The sequence below is a fragment of the Trichomycterus rosablanca genome, chromosome 2 (genome assembly GCF_030014385.1).
Source record: "Trichomycterus rosablanca isolate fTriRos1 chromosome 2, fTriRos1.hap1, whole genome shotgun sequence".
In the NCBI taxonomy this organism is placed as follows: Eukaryota; Metazoa; Chordata; class Actinopteri; order Siluriformes; family Trichomycteridae; genus Trichomycterus; species Trichomycterus rosablanca.
Genome location: NC_085989.1, coordinates 57,623,991 through 57,640,078, shown reverse-complemented (window position 1 = coordinate 57,640,078; position 16,088 = coordinate 57,623,991). Strand labels below are relative to the sequence as shown.

Sequence of the window (16,088 nt, the reverse complement as noted above, 5' to 3'; positions counted from 1 at the left end):
TCATGTTGGAAGGTAAACCTTCGCTCCAGTCTGAGGTCCAGAGCGCTCTGGAGCAGGTTATCATCAAGGATCTCTTGATCAACTTGCAGGTGGAACACTGGGTACTTCTAGACAGAGCTGTATCACGGCAACAATCACCCATATTGAAATGACCCAGTGGGCATGGGTACGTGTTATCCCGGAACCAGCCTGGTTTAACCTGTTTTGAATAAGACCAGGCCTCCGGAATCTAAACTGAGATTTGAGTCACTGTTCCTTCAAGACTACTCTGATCTGTCCAACGCCTCAAGTTTCACAGCCTGTAATTCTCACCTCAGTTCAGCAGTCGGTGCTCCACTGCGGTGTGTCCCAGTACAAGATGAAACTTATGAAGTGTCAGCCCAGTCACATTCCACCTGAATATTAATTTTCTAATTCATGTTGTATTTTTTTCTTGGGTCATACCTACTTACTGTTCCTGAAATTAATATAACAAAGAAACCCTTTTTTCTTTTTATTAACTCTGTATTAAATTTACAATTTTTATATGATATACTTTTGATTTGCACACTCGGCTATACTTCATCAGTGGTGTATAAAGTACCTGAAGTGCATGCTTGAGTAAAAGTACAAGTATCTTACCAGAAATTTACTTTGATAGAAGTAAAAGTCACCTTTTAAAATATTACTTGAGTAAAAGTCAAAAAGTATTTGATGTTTAATGTACTTAAGTATTAAAAGTAGAAGTAAAAGTAAATGCTGTTAGTATAAACTGAAGTGGTCAGAATTTTGAAAAATATGAAGATTATTCTTTTAAGCCTGTAAACCACCTTAACAGTGGAGCTGACCTTCCACCTACAGAAAATCCAGGTCTTCACAACATAAGAATTATAGAATTCAATACATTTTAATCCTTTATCTGAACATGATTTGTGCCAAATCATGATTATAATCAGCTTTTACCTGATTACTAGCCCTAAATTGCCCTGTTCCAACTTTTTTGGAATGTGTTGTAGCTTAAAATGCATGTTTATGTATGTTAAGAGTTTAAATGAAGTTAACCAGACAAAACATGAAATATTTTGGGTTACGATGGAATAAGAGTCGATGTAAATGTAAGAAACACTGCATTCATTTCATTTGCATTTTCTATACTGTCCTAATTTTTGTATTTGAGTAGTACATTCAAGTCATAGATATTGTAGCGTCGCCACTGGGGGCCGGCACGGGCTTTACCCAGAAAGCCTTGCGGCAGTGATGTCTAAGCTCACCGTGGCCGTGTATCCCGTTGTTGGGAGTGGGGTGGCTGCGGTGAGGGTTGGGTAAGTAGTTTATATATTTGTCTGTTGTATGATTGTATGTGTGCATGAATGGGTGTCTGTTCTTAAACCACTGAATGAACTGCCAAAGGCAGCTCACTCGCGGCCCTGACACCATCCTTCCTGCTCGCTGGCGCCACATTGGTGTCAGAAGTGGGATTGTGGCATTTGGGTGGCTCTGGTGGTACAGTGGGCCAATATGTCTGGTCTGTCTGAGTGCGCTAGCCCAGGTGGCTGTAGGGGCAGGGTGCCCGGTCCAGCAGTGGGTGGAAGAGCAGCTCGACAGTGTAATGGGGTGCGGTCTGGCCGGGGAGCCACCCAGTGGACGCTGGTGAGTGGGTTGACCATTAGGGAGGTGGCAGTGTAGCGTCGCCACTGGGGGCTGGCACGGGCTTTACCCAGAAAGCCTTGCGGCAGTGGTGTCTAAGCTCACCGTAGCCGTGTATCCCGTTGTTGGGAGTGGGGTGGCTGCGGTGAGGGTCGGGTAAGTAGTCTATATGTTTGTCTGTTGTATGATTGTATGTGTGCATGAATGGGTGTCTGTTCTTAAACCACTGAATGAACTGCCAAAGGCAGCTCACTTGCGGCCCTGACGCTATATATCAGCTCAAGAGAGTTTAACAAAACATGTGGCATTTTTAAGCCTTTAATGTTCTGCTCAACTATTAGTTTTAATCGAAATATTTGGGTAAAAATAAGCTGTATTTAAATCATCTTGTTTGGGTCGTATCTACTCCCTGACTGGCATGTTTTAAACTAAAAAATATTGGTATTCTTATTTTAAGAAAACATTGTAATACAGGTGTAATACAGAAATTAAATGAAGAAATATTAGTCGGCAGGTGAGTTTTTATAAATCGAAACTGGATATGCCGATATTTTCGTGTCTTTGGGTGAACGACACGCTTCACTTTGTTTGCACATGCGCATTAATGTGTGTAACCACCAATCTAACTTTCAAGCGCAGATTCGCCAAACCTGCCGCAGTCTGTCACACATCTCACATGATTTAGCTTATTGTTAGGATGAATCTTTTGGTTCAAAAGGTCCTGAAGAAAGCAGTCGAGAAGTCCAGAAAGTACTCTTTAAAACACTTTATTAAGTGTAAAAATAATCTGTGAATATATATCAGAGCTAAGCCGGCCGGCGCTCCTTACTCCTGCAGTCTAGACACACCACGTAAGAAAGAGGCCGCGCCTCTCTTCCCCGCCAGTTTTTAAACTCAGCTAGGCTCCTCCTCCTTTACTGCTGGTGGAGCCAATGAAGTGTGCTAACAAGCCCCGGGCTCTGCCTCCCCCCCCCTTTCTGTAGGAGTCAGGGAGAGAGCTTAGCCGGCGACATGTTGAACAATAGACCATGTGGTCTGGATGTAATTTATGTTTAATAATGATGTTATGTTAAAAACCTAACATCGGCAGGTGAGTTTTTATAAATCGAAACTGGATATGCTGATATTTTCGTGTCTTTGGGTGAACGACGCGCTTCACTTTGTTTGCACATGCGCATTAATGTGTGTAACCACCGATCTAACTTTCAAGCGCAGATTCGCCAAACCTGCTGCAGTCTGTCACACATCTCACATGATTTAGCTTATTTATTATTATTATTTTGTTGTAACGAGTAACGAATATGCATACGTCGAATGTATCGGAGTAAAAGTACACAATTTCTTTAGAAAATGTAGTGGAGTAAAAGTGAAAGTTGCCGAAAATGTTTATCCTCCAGTAAAGTACAGATACTCCAAAAAAACTACTTAAGTACTGTAACGAAGTATTATTACTTCATTACTATACACCACTGTACTTCATCCATAAACTTTCAAAGCTTTATAACATTTAAACAACATTCAGGATTTAATTTGGAAAGACAGATTTCTTCTTAAATGCAGGGAGAACTCTCTGGAGGCCGAGATATTTTTATCTAGATGGATGGATGGATGGATAGATAGATAGATAGATACTTTATTGATCCCGAAGGAAATTAAATAATTAGTCTCTAGTAAATAATTAGGCTCTACAACTCCAGCAGGTAGGGACGGCTGACTGTAGCTAAAGACTGAGGGTTTCTAGTGTAGCCATGTGTGTACGTACTCGTATGCACTTGTATGCATGTGCAGGTTTATATATATATATATATATATACACTGTATATATGTATGTATATACAGGTATGTGTGTATGTATTTGCATATGTGTACATAAGTATATATGTGTATGTATTTGCATGTGTGAATATGTATGTGTATGGGTGTATATGTGTATGTATATATTTGGCTATATTGGCCTCATTGTGCAATATTGTCACATGTCACTTTACTATTTAATAATTTAATAATTTAATTACTATTCAATTTTTACACTAGCAATATACCTCATGCATCATTACAGTTACCAGTTATTCATTTTATGTTAATCACAAGAAAGACTCGGTTCTATTTTTACTTTTCTGTTTGCTTTTGTTTTGTACTGTTAATTATTTGTTGTATTATGCTACTGGGGCTTTAGGGTTTTGCCAAGGTTCTTTCATCGACTGGAATTTTTATCCACCTGTACAGACCTTTGAAACAGACACCTGAAACATATCATCACTTGGCAGTGGTGCGTCAAGAAAGTCTCGGACAAGGTGACGCTGAATCAGGAAAGAACTTTATTACATTTAATTACAGTGATGTACTCCTCTTTTAAACACATTTTTGCTGCTTACTTATGCAAATTAACACCAGTTTGTGTTATTCAACTAGTTACTTACAACTCTGAATTCGACCTCTGTGTCGTATACATACCTCAGTGAAGCGTGAAGTCATAAATTACTGAGTAAAAGTTTGTACACATGCTGATGAAAAGTACAGATGAATTGGGTGGGTTGTCCAAACATTTATCGTATTGGATAGTAATGGCTCAGGGGTATAGGGGTGTCCGAATACTTATGGATCTGTATCATGTGGCTATGGGTGTAATAACTATAAAGACTATATTACATTTGGCTGTCTGTATATTAATGGTTGAGGGGCTACATGAAAGTGAAAATGCTTAAGGCTCAGGGGGATTTGACTGTCTAAAGCTTTACACTCACTCACCCTCACACATAAGGGGGGTTTATAACGACCACGTTTTTGGGAGACCCTGCTAAGCCACCCAAACCACCCGACTGCAGAGCCTCTTGGTCCATTTCATGATCGTGTGTCACACTTGTGCCTCTTAAGTGTTGATAAATAAGCAAAGCAGTGTCCACACTCTGAGCACCGATACGGTTTCTCTCCGGTGTGAATGCGCTGGTGTTTCTTGAGATCGCTCTGTTGATAAAAGCTCTTCCCGCAATGTGAGCACTGACAGAGTTTCTCTCCGGTGTGAATGCGCTGGTGTTTCCTCAGATCGCTTTGTTGATAAAAGCCCCTTCCACACTGTGAGCACTGATATAGTCTCTCTCCGGTGTGAATGCGCCGGTGCCTTTTGAGATCACTCTGCCGATTAAAGCTCTTCCCGCACTGCGAGCACTGATAGGGTTTCTCTCCGGTGTGAACGTGCTGGTGTATTCTGAGCTCGCTCCGACGGTTGAAGCGTTTCCCGCACTGCGCGCAGCGGTGCGGTTTCTCCCCGGTGTGAATGTACTGGTGAATTTTCAAAGTTCTCTTGTCGAAAAAGCTCTTTCCGCACTGCAGGCACCGATACGGTTTCTCTCCGGTGTGAATGCGCTGGTGGATTATGAGAACACCTTGTTGAGTAAAGCATTTTCCACAGTGTGAGCACTGGTACGGTTTCTCTCCTGTGTGAATGAGCTGGTGCCTTCTGAGGCTACTGGACGTATTAAAGCTCTTCCCGCACTGTAAGCAGCGATACAGCTTCTCCCCGGTGTGGACGTGCTTGTGGATCTTGAGGTGACTCCGCCGATTGAATCTCTTCCCACACTGTAAGCACTGATAGGGTTTCTCTCCGGTGTGAATGCGCTGGTGTATTTTGAGAACACCTTGATCGTTAAAGCTCCTCCCACACTGTGAACAACAGTAGGGTTTCTCTCCGGTGTGAATGCGCTCGTGTTTTTTGAGGTCACCCAGTTGATTAAAACGTTTCCCACACTGCGTGCACTGATACGGTCTCTCTCCGGTGTGAATGCGCTGGTGCACTTTGAGATGACTGTGCGTATTAAAAGTCTTCCCACACTGGAAGCACTGGCACAGTTTCTCTCCGGTGTGAATGATGTGGTGTCTTTTGAGGTGACTGTGCGTATTAAAACTCTTCCCGCAGTGCGAGCACTGGTACGGTTTCTCTCCGGTGTGAATGCGCTGGTGCCTATTTAAGGTACTCTGGTTAGTAAAACTCCGTCCACACTGCGAGCAACAAAGCGGTTTCTCTCCGGTGTGAATCCACTGGTGGATTTTAAGGTCACTCTGCCGATTGAAACACTTCCCGCACTCCGAGCACTGGTGCGGTTTCTCTCCGGTGTGAATGAGCTGGTGTCTTTTAAGGTTACTCTGCCGATTGAATCTCTTCCCGCACTCCGAGCACTGATATTGCTGCTCTGTGGTGTGAACGCGCTGGTGTCTATTTAGAGTACTCTGGTTAGTAAAACCCTTTCCACACTGTGAGCAACGGTGTGGTTTTTCTCCGGTGTGAATGCGCTGGTGACTTTTGAGGACACTGTTGTGAAGGAAGCTCTTCCCGCACTGCGAGCAGTGATACGGCTTCTCTCCGTTGTGAATGCGCTGGTGTATTTTAAGAGCGCTCTGGGAGCTGAAGCTCTTCCCACACTGTGAGCAGACGTTTCCTTCTTCCTGTGTGGGACTGAGAGAGGTGTTAATGCTGACAGTACCAGAGGACGTTTGCTGATTACTGGAGCTTCTGGTGGGCGTCAGATCCTCACGTTCAGTCTCTGTGATGTTCACCAGGGTCTCATATATGTCATCGTGGAAGTGATTTTGGGTTGTAGAGGAACGTGGACACGAGGAGCAGGAGAAATCGTCGTTCAGTTCTGAAGCAGAAAATAATAAAACACATTTATAACATTATAAATGAGATGAAACAATATAAAAACTGTGTGATGGTCCATCCTAGATGCCTCCGAGCCCAGAGAAGTCGACGCCGCTTCTGGACGTGGTTAACACAAGGCTTCTTTTTTACACAGTAAAGTGTTAAGTATGATTAGTGCAGTAACTCTGTATTGTAGAGCTGATAAAGGTTTGATAAACTAATCCCTCACCCATGTGGTTATATCAGCTAGTGTTGAGTGGAGGTTCTTGATGCGGCGCCGTCTGAGGGATGGAAGATCACGAGCGTTCAGATTAAGCTTGTGTCCTCGACCTTTACACACTGAAATTTCTCCTGATTCCTTAAATGGTTTAATGATATTCTGCACTGTAGAGGGAGAACATGCAAATCCCTTCTAATCTTTCTTCGAGGTTCATTGTTTTTAAACATTTCAATCATTTTCTCACACATTTGTGGACAAACTGGATCCTCTGATCATCTTTACTCATCAGAGACTCTCAGCCTTTCCTGGATGCTGCTTTTGTACCAAACCATGATCACAATCACCTGTTCACATCACGTCATTATTTAGTGTTTCACCTCATTACGAGCACTAAATTGCCCCCGTCCCAACTTTTTTTGGAATGTGTTGCAGGTCTGAAATGCAGGAATGGATGTTTATTAATAAATGAAATGAAGTTGAGCAGATAAAAGATGAAATATCTCAGGTTCATCCTGTCTGACATCAAATAAAAGTCAGTCAATGTGGTTTTTTCAATTCGCATTTTCCATACTGTCCCAACTTTTTTGGTTTGGGGTTGCAGACTATATCTCCATTTTACTACTACGTGTCCTCGTGTGAATGTCTTCTGCTGGCACTGCACCACACAAAGGACGCCACTGCACAGATCATATTCTTTATCTTGATATAATAGCCTGTCACAACTGAATTCAATTTATTACACAGACTGGGGACCAGTGTTAATTTTGACAGCAAATTTTGATTTAGTTTTAGTCATAATTTAGTCATCTGAATTGTTTTAGTTTTAGTCTAGTTTTATCTACAAAAATATAAAGGGTGTAAAATGTAAATGCTTTTTAATCAGTTCCCTTAAATTATTTAAGTCATTATATACACTTACACAAAATGAAACAATTTTAACCAGTTATGGAATATTATTAATGTTTAATGTGCAATACACACAAAACCAGATTTAACTTATTTCAAACAACATCTTTATTTACCTGACCTGCTTATTGAGCATAACAATAATACAATATTAATGACCAGTAGTCCTGCTCTGCCTGAAACATATATGCATTGTTTATAACAAATTGTATATTACATTCTTTATAAAACTGGGTACCATAAAAGCAGCTGTGCCATTATGTTTCCATTATACTGCCAGCGGTGCCAGATGTTTCAGATGTGTTGTGTTTTTACCCGAGATCGTCGCCCTACATGGTTTACACATCGTCTTGTTTTTCATGACGTCAAATGAGAAATGTGTCCAGATATATCGGCTCTCCTCTTTCTCCCTGTTCACATTGTGGAGTTAATCTAGTTCCATGAGTAAAGAAAGTTCACAGGCTGGTCTGGTCTTCCCGGGTTTAGATCAAATATGTGCGAGTGTGGTCTTACCACAATACTGCAAAAGATCAGTACTGATTGGATGGCTACCCGGCTTGTTCCGCCCCTCCACATACGCTAAAGTAGTTCTGATTGGATCTCTTCCTAACTTGTCCCTACCTTCCACAAAACTAAATCAGTTCTGATTGGATGTCGTCCCTGCCGAACATTTTCGTCTCGTTTTTATTCGTTGACGAAAGTGTCGATTCATTTCGTCATAGTTTTTTATTCTTGTATGCAGTTTCTATTTAGTCATCGTCTCGTTTTCGTCAACGAAATTAACACTGCTGGGGACACAGGCGCTGGAAGCAGGTTTCATCTTCTGTCACGTAACTTAATTATTAATAAATAATTAATACAATAAACACACGTTTTATACAGTATTTCTGACCTTATTAATAGTTTCTGACCTTACGTTAATAGTGACCGAGATGGTGGCGCGTGCACAACGCGGGGCTCAGCGTCTCTCCAGACTTTGCATATTAGTAGTTATTAGTGGTCTACTTTTTTAGTTTTTGCGTTCCATACTGCCAGGCGAGCATCTCGTATCGTATAGCCTGGAGAAACTGATTGATATAGATATAATTCCATATATGTAAATAGCTGTAGTTATAACTTTATATTCATATTAATCATAGATATATGTTACTAATATTCTGTTTTTTGCACAATGCTACTATTTGCACTTCTGGTAGATGCTAACTGCATTTCGTTGCCTTGTACCTGTACTGAGCAATGACAATAAAGTTGAATCTATCTATCTGTGTTGTGATTCAATATTAAAAAGGCTTACCGAGTTCATCTTGATCTTCAAGTTCTTCCTTTTTCACGGATGTCATCTGGAAACCTCCGCTCTGTCGGTCCACTGGTGAGAGGCGTTCCTCAGAGGTGACGTGTTCCACAGGGATTATGGTTCCTTCACCTGAAACTGAGTCAAATTGTGAAAAACTTGAATCCAGACTGGAGTGTAGCAGTACAGGACAGGACAGTACGGTACAGTACAGGTTCTAATCCCATCATCCACATTCTCTTATTATTTCTACTGATTAGTGACCCAGTACTAACTACACTGTACTGTACCATACTGTACTGTACCATACTGTACTGTACCACACTGTACTGTACCCTACTGTACTGTACCACACTGTACTGTACCACACTGTACTGTACCACACTGTACTGTACCATACTGTACTGTACCTCACTGTACTGTACCTCACTGTACTGTACCATACCATACTGTACTGTACCATACTGTACTGTACCTCACTGTACTGTACCATACTGTACTGTACCATACTGTACTGTACCACACTGTACTGTACCACACTGTACTGTACCCTACTGTACTGTACCACACTGTACTGTACCACACTGTACTGTACCTCACTGTACTGTACCATACTGTACTGTACCATACTGTACTGTACCTCACTGTACTGTACCTCACTGTACTGTACCATACCATACTATACTGTACCTCACTGTACTGTACCATACCATACTGTACTGTACCACACTGTACTGTACCACACTGTACTGTACCATACTGTACTGTACCTCACTGTACTGTACCATACTGTACTGTACCACACTGTACTGTACCATACTGTACTGTACCATACTGTACTGTACCTCACTGTACTGTACCACACTGTACTGTACCACACTGTACTGTACCCTACTGTACTGTACCACACTGTACTGTACCATACTGTACTGTACCATACTGTACTTTACCACACTGTACTCTACCATACTGTACTGTACCACACTGTACTGTACCATACTGTACTGTACCATACTGTACTGTACCTCACTGTACTGTACCTCACTGTACTGTACCACACTGTACTGTACCATACTGTACTGTACCTCACTGTACTGTACCTCACTGTACTGTACCATACTGTACTGTACCATACTGTACTGTACCACACTGTACTGTACCACACTGTACTGTACCCTACTGTACTGTACCACACTGTACTGTACCACACTGTACTGTACCTCACTGTACTGTACCATACTGTACTGTACCATACTGTACTGTACCACACTGTACTGTACCCTACTGTACTGTACCACACTGTACTGTACCACACTGTACTGTACCTCACTGTACTGTACCATACTGTACTGTACCATACTGTACTGTACCTCACTGTACTGTACCATACTGTACTGTACCATACTGTACTGTACCTCACTGTACTGTACCTCACTGTACTGTACCATACTGTACTGTACCATACTGTACTGTACCTCACTGTACTGTACCTCACTGTACTGTAGCATACTGTACTGTACCACACTGTACTGTACCACACTGTACTGTACCCTACTGTACTGTACCATACTGTACCACACTGTACTGTACCACACTGTACTGTACCTCACTGTACTGTACCATACTGTACTGTACCTCACTGTACTGTACCTCACTGTACTGTACCATACTGTACTGTACCACACTGTACTGTACCACACTGTACTGTACCCTACTGTACTGTACCATACTGTACCACACTGTACTGTACCACACTGTACTGTACCTCACTGTACTGTACCATACTGTACTGTACCATACTGTACTGTACCTCACTGTACTGTACCCTACTGTCTGGTGGAAAAGAGGCATATTGCTCCATGTTTACTTACAGAAGTAACTTTCATCTTCATCTTCTTCCTTTTTTATTATTTTCTGTTGGAATTCATCATTTTCTAGATCCACAGGGTTGACTTTTCCCTCTTCTGCTGACTGCATTATTAAGATCTAATGGACGGGTATAGACAGATATAAACATAAACAATCAGTGGGGTGTACATGGGTTACTCTTTTAGAATGTTTTAACTGGCTGTTTTTTGACTTTCAATAGAACTTCTTGGTGGAACGAGTCTGTGGATAAATGGATCAGGCAGCCTGTTGCAGCAGCTTCATGTAGTACTTTTAGTTTTTTTTGCTTTTGCAGTCTTGGAACTGCAACAACAAAACCCGTCCAATGTTTTTTTTTTTTTTTCATTTGATAATTGATGATTTTACATGACGATGCAAATGATAAAGGCTTCCCATGATGCTTTAGAGCAGGGGTGCCCACACTTTCATGGCTTGAGATCTACTTATTTCAGTCGACAGGTCATCGTGATCTACTTTTTAAGGTCGGCCTCATCATGTTTTCAAACAAGCTTTAAAGCCTTTTTAAATGCGCTTCAGTTCCTGTATTGATATTCAGATTTACAGGACAAGCGAGTGATAAATCACACTGACCTTATTCTGATGATTTACACTGAATGATGTGTGTAGTCTGGACAGTAGCTGCTGATGCCAATTCTCAAGCAGGCTTGAGGGTGGACCGATATTTAAAGGCTGATTCACACAAGTAGGTTGCTGTCAAATATGCGGCACATTTTCTAACGTTTGGATATTTTACCTCAGCCAGCAAGTTCCAAAACTGTCCAGCAGAGGCGCTTGAGTTCATATGAATGTCAGATTGTAAAAAAGGTTAAAATCTCTCCGTCAGCTTCTTCCACGTATGAATGCAACAGCGTCTTTGCAGCGTTCTTACCCGAATCGAAGCGATTTTGGTTTCTTTGTACTTGGTTGCCTCTCATCTTCACAAACAGTGCAGGTTACAGAAGGAAAAATGCAAAAATGGCGCAAACTGGCTACTGAGGCATGAAAACTTTCTAGATTAGCGCTGCTTTAAGCGGGTCGAGGTGTAGCTTTAGTGACAAACCGCAAATTAAATTCACAGCGGCCACATTTCACGTTGATCTCGCTGACCTGTTTGAATGAGGCTGATCTACCGGCGTGCACTGTGCGACCGACTGGTCGATCACGATCGACGTGTTGGCCACCCCTGCTTTAGAGGAAGAGCACTCACCTAGGATGTACCATTAGAATCCTAGATTTAACCTTGATAACTGGTCAAAATCACTGGCTAAGATGTTTACTAGTGACAAGTAATGCCCGAGTAACTTCAAATTATGACTTGAGAAGCGAAGATGCCTCAACTGCCATGCACAAGACTGACAGACAGTGAAGGATGCCCAGAACTTGACAGTCCAACACACTTAGCTGTAAAAACAAACTTCGAACAAAGCTAAAGAACCTAACGTGTTTCTATAAAACTGTAAACAAACTTCTTTATATATATAAAACTGTAAAAACAACCTATTTCATGTGCTTCTATAAAACGGTTAGATTTAGTAAAGAATCAGTTCCGATAAATTGATTCAATTTGCCAGCTCGGTTCAAATGAATCGGTTTATCGGTACTGAATCATGTGTAATGCTAACGGTTAGCGGAGCAGCTAACAGTTCGTGTTTACACGAGAAGAGAGTTAAAGCTCATCAAATCATCACAGTGATCATTTCTTATCAACGCTACTTTTATTCTTCATTAGAATAAAGTTAATAATTACAATATAATTAACAAATAAATCGATATTTTACCTGCAGATAATTCACAATTACATAAGCGGCTGTAACGTCTCGGTTCCGCTTCTTCTTCTGTGAACTGAGCTGGTGGATCTACAACGTTCAGGTTTATTACCGCCCCCACTGTACTTACTGCAGTGTGATTACTGATTTCATTCATTCATCCATTTATTCATTCATTTATTCATCCATCCATCCATTTATTCATCCATCCATTCATGTATTCATCCATCCAGTCATTTATTCATTCATCCATCCATCCGTTCATCCATCCATTTATTCATTCATTCATCCATTTATTCATCCATCCATCCATTTATTCATTCATTCATCCATCCATACATACATCCAGTCATTTATTCATTCATCCATCCATCCATTTATTCATTCATTCATCCATCCATACATACATCCAGTCATTTATTCATTCATCCATCCAACCATCCATTTATTCATTCATTCATCCATTTATTCATCCATCCGTTCATCCATCCATCCATCCATCCATTTATTCATTCATCCATCCATTCATGTATTCATTCATCCATCCATCCATACATCCAGTCATTTATTCATTCATCCATCCATTTATTCATTCATCCATCCATCCATTTATTCATTCATCCATCCATTTATTCATTCATTCATCCATTTATTCATCCATCCGTTCATCCATCCATTTATTCATTCATCCATCCATTCATGTATTCATTCATCCATCCATCCATACATCCAGTCATTTATTCATTTATCCATCCATCCGTTCATCCATCCATTTATTCATTCATCCATCCAACCATCCATTTATTCATTCATTCATCCGTTCATCCATCCATTTATTCATTCATCCATTCATTCATGTATTCATCCATCCATCCAGTCATTTATTCATTCATCCATCCTTCCGTTCATCCATCCATTTATTCATTCATCCATCCATCCATCCATTTATTCATTCATCCATCCATTCATACATCCATTTATTCATTCATCCATCCATTCATCCATCCATTCATCCATCCATCCATTTATTCATTCATCCATCCATCCATTCGTTCATTCATTCATCCATCCATTCATTTATCCATACATCCATTTATTCATTCATCCATCCATTCATTAATCCATCCATTCATTCATCCATCCATTCATCCTTTTATTCATTAATTCATCCATCCATTCATCCTTTTATTAATTCTTTCATCCTTTTATTCATCCATTCATTCATCCATTCATCTGTTTATTCATTCATCCATCCATCCGTTTATTCATTCATCCTTTTATTCATTCATTCATCCATCCATTCATTCTTCCATCCATCCATCCGTTTATTCATTCATTCTTTCATCCATCCGTTTATTCATTCATCCATCCATTCATTCTTTCATCCATTCATCCATCCATTCATTCATCCATCCATCCATTCTTTAATGTCCTCTGTGAGGCTCATCCAGTAACAAACTCATCACTTAAACAAAATGCAATTTACTGTGCCTGCATTTATAAATTTTCTCTCAATTTTAGTCTCCCGCTGCTGGTGGATCCCTGATTGTAGGTGAGGTGGGTATATTGCTGCTCACGCCTCCTCCGACCCTCACACAGCCCTTAGGGGAACCCTTTTTCACCCATTCACTCTGCACAGGCACCTCTCTATCTGCAAATCAGGGTCCTTACACAGTGTTTAAAGACCCCACCTACATTCAAGTCCGGTCATCCCGCCCTAGCAGAAACGTGTCTGCTGCAGGCACTGCCAGTCATGCCTGCTGGATGGCACCCAGACTACTGGTGGCAATGCCAAGTTTTGAACCGAGGAGTTCAGAATCTCGGCCAACCAGACTAGAGTAGGAATTCAACAGGCCTGGAGGAGATGAACGTGCATCGCCAGTGGTGGGTCTAAGATGGATGGTTGCTAGACAGGAAGGTCTAGTGGTAATTCATTCAAACTCATTGCAGCAGATTTCCCAACCACTACTTTTCCCTCGAAGATGAAGAACATAAAGGGAGAGTAAAGAAATGTTGTGATTATTGCACTGTTGTCTATGTTGCCTATCCCGTGTGTGTGTGTGACCTTACCCCTGCCCTCCTGCGTCTGTCTCGTCACAGTCTGAATTATTGGGAACATTAAAAAGGAAAAGATTTTAATTTTAAAAGCATTACGCAAAATCGGTGAGCCCAATCGATTCTAAAAAGCACAAGAACACAAAGTTTGCAGGAGAAAAACGTGTCCAAAAAGCACCTCATAATAACAAAAACATAATAATAAAAACAGCAATAAAATGGTTTTAATACTCAACCACAAGCAGAGACGTGAAAGCTTATAAACAAACCTTTATTTTGGCTTGACAAAAACTGTGATTTGGCTGTAGATTGTGGCTTATGCCAGGTTCACTCTACACGACTTTCCAAGTCATCAGGTCGCTGTACAGTTCTCACTACACGACTGGATCTCTTGTAATCGGGAGTCTTTCAGGTCGGTGTGTATTTCACACTACACGACTGATGGGTGATAGGGGGTTTCACACTACACCATCTATCACCAACTGGAATCACAGGCAAGCTTCTCTGGTCTCCCAAACTACGTTCTGTCACGAAAACAAACGCGAGAAGTGACGAGGGGTTTAATGATACCACGTCCAAACATGCACGTCAACAAGTAACGAGAGATCAGTGTTTGTGCAGCGTAAAATCAAAGAGGAAAAATAAATGAATCTGAGTGGATTTGGCAACATGAACAGCATGGATTGTTCTGTAGTGAGTTGGAGGTTAATAAATATTTGTTGCAATGCAGCGTGGGTGTTTTGTAGAGAACGATAAGGTCAGAAATACTGTAAAACGTGTGTGTGTGCTGATGTATTCTGATATAAACTATATTACGCCCCTGTCCCACCTGTTTACACTCCTCCCCTGTGTTTCCCCTCACACCGTATCTTGTGTTCTCACTGGCAGTTCGACACCACACTCATTGCCAGTCGGCCGACTCATATCCAGAAATTTCACAAGCTAGATATTTATCTTTAGTCCCGCCGCTCGGATCAAGTTGTTGAGTAGTTCACACATAGCGATTAAGAGCCGAGTTTCGATCGTGTATTATACAGTACAACAGTTAGTTCCGACCTTACAATCTGATTGGTTGAGAAGCGTTCTACTGTGCCGATATATGTGATAACAGCACGGCCTTTTCACACCACAACTGTATTACTCCGCTGACGCGTTGCCATTAACAACAAGCTTCATGCACACAAACGCACACGCAGCGACACCGACTTTTTTTTTAATCCGTTATCTGATATACAATCTAGCGCACTGTGTAGGGAACATTAATGTGTTTGTAACGCGAACAGTTAGCTTAATAGCCCAGTTAGCAGCTCCTAAGAGTTCTGTTATCACCCATAATCCTTTGGTGTGTGCGAGAGGTTTTTTATTTCTTTTTTTTCTCTTCGGAGGTTCTTGCCTTCTTCTTCTTGTTGTTCTTACCTCCCTGAAATGAGTTTTTGCAACTTGGGATGTCTGCTTTGTAGTGTTAAACTTTATATTGGTTGTGGAACTACTTTTTGGCGGAAGGTATTGTCAATATTAAAGCATATTTAATATGAAATTCAGGGCTTCTTTGATTTATTTTCTTTCATTATTTTGTAAAAACTGTTGTATAAAAGCAATAGAGCACTCAAGGTCGTGTGTTATCACGAATAATATCACGGCTGTGATTCGGTCGCAGGCACGAGCCGAAGGCGATAACACACTCCCTCTCGTGTTCTATTG

At 41.1% G+C, this 16,088-nt stretch overlaps 1 pseudogene; it reads right to left on the bottom strand.

The window, feature by feature from the left end:
- Positions 1-3,930: 3,930 nt before the first annotated feature.
- Positions 3,931-16,088, bottom strand: part of LOC134336162 (uncharacterized) — a 79,612-nt pseudogene continuing 67,454 nt past the window's right edge.